This window comes from Copadichromis virginalis, linkage group LG3 (genome assembly GCF_057382275.1).
Source record: "Copadichromis virginalis isolate Kocher_CV1m ecotype Utaka linkage group LG3, C_Virginalis_male_GT1.1, whole genome shotgun sequence".
NCBI lineage: Eukaryota > Metazoa > Chordata > Actinopteri > Cichliformes > Cichlidae > Copadichromis > Copadichromis virginalis.
Genome location: NC_140620.1, coordinates 1,531,024 through 1,537,870, shown reverse-complemented (window position 1 = coordinate 1,537,870; position 6,847 = coordinate 1,531,024).

The window sequence follows — 6,847 nt, the reverse complement described above, 5'->3', positions numbered from 1 at the left end:
TGTTTATAAGGTTGGAAACCTGCAGTCAGCTAAGACTGAAGAAGTCACCTGGATCAGTGACCAAACGTTTCTCCCACTGAAAACGTCCAGATGAGCAGAATCAACCTTTTGGGATCAGCCAGCAATGCAGCTGTCAGGGTTGCTGGGTCATTGACCCAGTGATTTCAGTTTGTTCATGTTCAGTTTATTTTGCCACATCAATGTTGTTCTCACTTCCTGTTTTTCCCGTATCAGCTCGTCTCTCATGTCGTTAGCCAGATTATGTTCAGCTGTGTACTCACCGGTCTCTCATTATCATCCGCATCAGTCTGTGTATTTAAGTCCTCAGTTTCCTCCAGTTCTTTGTTGTGTCATTGATGTTGATGTTGTCTCTCCGCATGTATGTTCAGTTCAGTCACCCAGTCAGTCATTTCAGTTCATGTTCTGTTCATCCAGCCTACCTACAATAAAACACCATTAACACCATTATCCTGCACCGTGAGTCCAGCGTTTGGGTCATGTCTTCCTCACCTCCACACACGACATGCCTGACAGAATGACACGACCCGTGAGCGGCAGGAGGCAGAGCTCTCCTTGTGGGCAGAAAAGCTTAAGGAGAGACAGACGCCCGTCATTAGATTTACTGCAGAAACTGGATCAAACTGGATCCAACTGGAGCTCTTGTTGGGATCCAGGGTGCAGCAGGTCTGTGCTGAGCAGAATGAATAAAGCCAATAAGATGTCTCTGTATGAGGAGGCGGGGTCACAGGAGGTTCACAGAAACTCTGCAGCAGCATCATCAGCTCACATGGAAACTTTGATGATTCACTTCTGTGGTGTTTTTACAGAAACACGTCACAAAATTAGCTCCGCCTGTTTTGTGTGTGAGCTTTGAGTTTCTTGTCTTCATCCTGGATTCTTGTGTTGCTGTTTTTACACACAGCAGATATTTCCTGGTTGCTTCCTTGATGATCACATGAAGCTTTCTGAAGCTTGGATTGAAAACGCTTCATTACTCAAAGCTTTCCAACACAGGCCTCTGTGCTGCCATCTAGTGGAAAAACATATGAAGTGCAGCGTGAAGCTACATTTATTTATAACATACTATAACCCATATAACTATATGTATAGTGTATTATGTAGGTTTTAGAACTGAGGGGTAAATTGCTGATGGCCTGGTTTTTATTTATGTTCCCCATGGTTCACCAGCTCTCACACAACACCAATGATCCACGTCCTTATAAACCTCCGAATCAGGTCCTGAAGCAGTGACGTCCTGAGTGAAGACCTCACTGATCACATGACTCTGGTCACCTGGACTCAGTGTTTCTGAAGCAGTGTGCTGGGTTTTTACAAATACGTGGCTGCTGCCTGATGTTGGGCCCACAGAGGAAGACGACTCACTCGCTCTTCTTCACTTCCTCCTTAAACATGTGGAAGGAGAGCAAAGTGCTGCCAGACTCTTATTTCTGACAGGAACAGAAGAAACCACAGCAAACTGTTCCAGTTCTTCATCTTCATCACAATCTATTTATTTCCGATGGTGTCTTCAGTCTGAGGGTTTGAAGTTTCCATGTCTGTGTGATGTGTGGTGTGAAGGCTGCTGGTTAAACTGAGACGAACTGTTTAAAGCACTGAGTGCTCATAGAGAGATGCTCCATGAGTCCCATACGAATTACCCACGTCTCCCACTGGGGAATTGTAGAAAAGGGGAGAGGCAAAAGGGGTACACTGTATTTATAGGGTTGCACCAAAGAAGAACAATGAGGAGGGGCTCTAACTGATAATAAATATAACTACAGGCTTGAAGGTATACAGTCAGGTATAAAGAACACATTTTGTGAGAAGTGTTGTTTGTTTATTTACAAAGTTTGCTGTTTCAGTGATAGTTGTACATCACGTTATATCACTTCAAACAGAGGTGATCCAGTAATGCTGCACTAATGAATTAGACTAACTATTCACTTTAGCTGAAGTTATTAAGTCAGCTAAAGAGTTGGATGCTGTGTAAGACATAAATAAAGCTAAAACACAAAGGTTTGGACATTTGCATGTTGCCCTACTGTAGGGGTCTCTGCAAGCATACAGGGCTCTGACAGGGTACAAGATGACAACTTTGTCAAAGCTGAACCAGGGCAAACTACCAGGGTTAAGGGTTAACTACCAGGGTTAACCAGGGTTAAGTTTAGCTTTGCAGTTTTTATTATTATATATATACAGTGGGGCAAAAAAGTATTTAGTCAGCCACCGATTGTGCAAGTTCCCCCACTTAAAATGATGACAGAGGTCAGTAATTTGCACCAGAGGTACACTTCAACTGTGAGAGACAGAATGTGAAAAAAAAATCCATGAATCCACATGGTAGGATTTGTAAAGAATTTATTCGTAAATCAGGGTGGAAAATAAGTATTTATTTAAATTAAATATTAAAATATATATTTATTATTATCATATAATAAATTCATAGATAATTATGGCTTATCATGTACTCAGAGTAAATTCATTAAAGTTGTGAAAGCCATTCCCCCTGCAATGATTCAGATGGCTAAAGCCAGTTTAACCTGTTCTTCCTCTATAATTTGTGAGCCGTCCCTAATTATTGATGATCGTCAATTTGAAGGAAAGACATGCAAAATTCTAACCAAACAACTTTTTCCTTCTCAATTAAAAAGAAAATATTTGTTTAAAGATTATAACTCGAGGTTTTTGACTGAGTATCTTTCTTTTCCAATTCCACCAAAAGCAAAAGAAAATCACTTTAAAATCTTAAATGCCATATACCCGTCCAACGACTGTCTTCACAAGAAATTCAGTATAGATACGAACACACTTTTTGCAACAGTGATATTGAGACTACAGAGCACCTTTTTTATTCATGTGAGAGTTCCAGATGTTTGTGGGATGATTTTCAGTCCTGGTTAACCTCTAAAAATATTGACTGCCCTTCTCTAACCTTTCAAGTAATTAGATTTGGCCTACAAACAGAAAATAAGAAAATAGAATTTGGGATTAACAACTTGTTTATAGTTGCAAAATTTTTCATTCACAAATGTCGCTTCTTGAAAATTACTCAGATTTTTGCTTTAAAAATGAAGTCCACCTATTGAAGGCTTCATTGGACAAGTAACTCCTTACTTGAATTTTTGATGCAGCTTTTCAACTGATGTACAGATGTACTGATGTTGATGATACTATTTAAGGCAAGGCAAGGCAAGGCAAATTTATTTGTATAGCACAATTCAACAACAAGGTGATTCAAAGTGCTTTACAGAGACATTAGAAACAAAAACAAATAAAAAGCATGATTTAAAATTGATTAAAACAAGCAAACAAACAAACAAACTAAACACACACATTTCACACCTGTTCGCGCGATCTGAACCCTTATCGTAAGGGGAGCTACCAGTCCTTCTGTGGACGAGCTACTTTCTATTTTAAATTCCCTGAATTTAAAATACTCTCTAGACCCAGTCTAGACCCAGCTGGGGAGCTACCCAGAGCTCTAAACCCACTTAACAAACAAACAAACAAACAAACAAACAAACAAACAAACAAACAAACAAACAAACAAACAAACAAACAAACAAACAAACAAAACAAAACAGTATATAAAATCAAAACAGATAACATCAGAAATAGATAAGATCAGTAGTTAATGTAAGTTTTGAAATTTAAGCTTAAAAGTGTGGATTTGGTGCTTTATTCAAATGCAGCTGAGAACAGGTGAGTCTTCAACCTGGATTTAAATAAACTGAGTGTTTCAGCTGATCTGAGGCTTTCTGGGAGTTTGTTCCAGATATAAGGAGCATAAAAGCTGAATGCAGCTTCTCCGTGTCTGGTTCTGACTCTGGGAACTGATAAAAGACCGGATCCAGATGACCTGAGTGATCTGGAAGGTTCATACTGGGTCAGGAGGTCATTGATGTATTTTGGTCCTAAACCATTCAGAGCTTTATAGACCAGCATTAGAACTTTAAAGTCTATCCTCTGACGGACAGGCAGCCAGTGTAAAGACCTCAGAGCTGGACTGATGTGGTCCACTTTTTTGGTCTTAGTGAGGACTCGAGCAGCAGAGTTCTGAATGAGCTGTAGTTGTCTGACTGATTTTTTAGGTAGACCTGTAAAGATGCTGTTACAGTAATCAAGCCTACTAAAGATGAATGCATGGACTAGTTTTTCCAGGTCCTGTTGAGACATCAGATCTTTTATCCTTGAAATATTCTTGAGGTGATAGTAAGCTGACTTTGTTATTGTCTTAATGTGTTTTTCTAAGTTTAGGTCTGCATCCATCACTACACCCAAATTTCTCGCCTGGTTTGTGGTTTTTAGGTGTATAGATTGAAGTTCTCTGGTGACCTGTAATCGTTTTTCTTTGGCGCCAAAGACTATTACCTCAGTTTTGTTTTTGTTTAGCTGGAGAAAATTGTGGCACAACCAGTCATTGATTTCCTCAATGCATTTACCAAGAGCCTGTACAGGGCCTCGGTCTCCTGGTGACATTGTGATATATATTTGTGTGTCATCTGCATAGCTGTGATAGTTTATTTTGTTGTTCTTTATAATCTGTGCCAGTGGGAGCATGTAAATGTTAAACAGAAGGGGTCCCAAGATGGAACCTTGGGGAACTCCACATGTGATACTTGTCTGCTCAGATGTGAAGTTACCTATTGATACAAAGTATTTCCTGTTTTCTACGTATGTTTTGAACCAGTTTAGTACAGTTCCTGAAAGACCTGTCCAGTTCTCCAGTCGTTTGAGTAATATGTTGTGGTCAACTGTATCAAATGCTGCACTGAGATCCAGTAAAACTAGGACTGACATTTTTCCACTGTCTGTATTCAGACATATGTCATTAAACACTTTGGTCAGAGCGGTTTCAGTGCTGTGGTTCTGTCTAAAACCTGACTGGAAGGCATCGTAGCAGTTATTCTGTTTTAAGAAGTAACTGAGCTGTTGAGAAACTGCTTTTTCAATGATCTTACTTAAAAACGGGAGATTTGAGATCGGCCTGTAGTTGTTCATTTGTGTCTTGTCAAGATTGTCCTTTTTCAGTATAGGTTTGATTACAGCAGCTTTTAGTGATTCTGGAAACACACCTGATATTAAAGAAAAGTTGACGATCTGTAACAGGTCTGACTCTAAAGTCTTTGAGACCTTTTTGAAAAAACTTGTTGGCAGGACATCTAAACAGCAGGAGGAGGAGTTCAGTTGACCTAAGATGTCCTCCAGGTCTTTGCTGTTAATCGGGTGAAACTGTTTCATGGTATTTAAACAGTTTTTTGGTGGACACAGTACATATCCTGGATCTGCTGTTGATGTACCAATTGCTTGTCTAATTTTTTGGATTTTGTCTGTGAAGAATTTGGCAAAGTCATTGCAGGCCATGGTCGAATGAAGTTCAGCTGCCACTGACACAGGAGGGTTTGTTAGCCTGTCAACTGTAGAAAATAAGACCCGAGCATTATGGCTGTTTTTAGTGATGATGTCAGAGAAGTAGGACCTCCTTGCACTCCTCAGTTGTAAATTATAATTGTGAAGTTTCTCTTTATAAATGTCATAATGAACCTGGAGATTTGTTTTTCTCCATCTGCGCTCAGCTTTCCTACACTCTCTTTTTTCATTTTTCACCAGTGTGGAGTTTCTCCATGGAGACTTTTTCCTTCCAGAGATAACCTTCACCTTAATGGGAGCAATAGTGTCCATTACATTTAACATGTTAGCATTGAAGCTATTGACGAGCTCATTGACTGACCCTCTGGACAGGTCAGGTGTTAATGGGAAGACCTGGTTAAAGATCTCACTACTGTGTTCAGTTATACACCGTTTTGTGATCACTGTTGTTGATATATTTGTGTGGGCTGAGATTTTACTTTCAAAGAAAACACAGTAATGATCAGACACGCCCACATCAGACACAGTAACCTTTGAAATGCTCAGGCCTTTGGAGATCAGTAGGTCAAGAGTGTGTCCTCTATTATGTGTGGCCTCTGTTACATGCTGAGTCAGCCCAAAGTTGCCCAGAGTGTTACTCAGGTCTTTAGTCCCTTTGTCCTGAGGGTTGTCCACATGAATGTTAAAATCCCCAACAATAATTACACAGTCGAAATCAACACAGATCACAGACAGCAGTTCACTGAGGTCATTAAAAAAGTCTGTGCAGTATTTGGGAGGCCTGTAAACATTAAGAAACACAACTTTGGATGGGGCCTTCAGCTGTAAAGCCACATATTCAAAAGACTGAAAACTTCCAGGAGATAGCTGCTTACATTGAAATGATTCATTAAATAAGACAGCAACCCCCCCTCCTCTCCTGCTCACCCTGGCCTCACTGATAAAACTGTAGTTAGGAGGGGTCGTCTCGATGAGAACAGCTCCACTGTTACTTTGGTCCAACCAAGTTTCAGTTAGAAACATAAAATCAAGGCTGTGCTCAGTGATTAAATCATTAATTAAAAATGTTTTCCCAGCTAAAGATCTAATGTTTAATAAAGCCAACTTAAGTGTTTTAGAGGTATTACTTGTCCCCTCGTGTTTGGGAGCAGTCTGTGGCACACAAGGTATGTTTACTATATTTAAAGATTAAGAAAAAAATAATAATAAAGTTGTGTTTTCAAAATTGGAGTTCAAGTTATTTTTACTTCCAATAGTGTTAACATGCTGCACAGGTCAGGAACAAGATTTTATTTTCATTGTAAGTGGGCTAAAGCAGTTAATTAAAAGTAGTCTAACATAAATGCTGTAATTTGATTATTTTAATAAACATGTAACTTGGATGGATTGGATGCTGGCGTGACCACAGTGCACACGTCTGCTGTTGCTCACAGTGGTCCAAGGGACGCTCAGTTTGTGTGTTCAGACACATGAAACA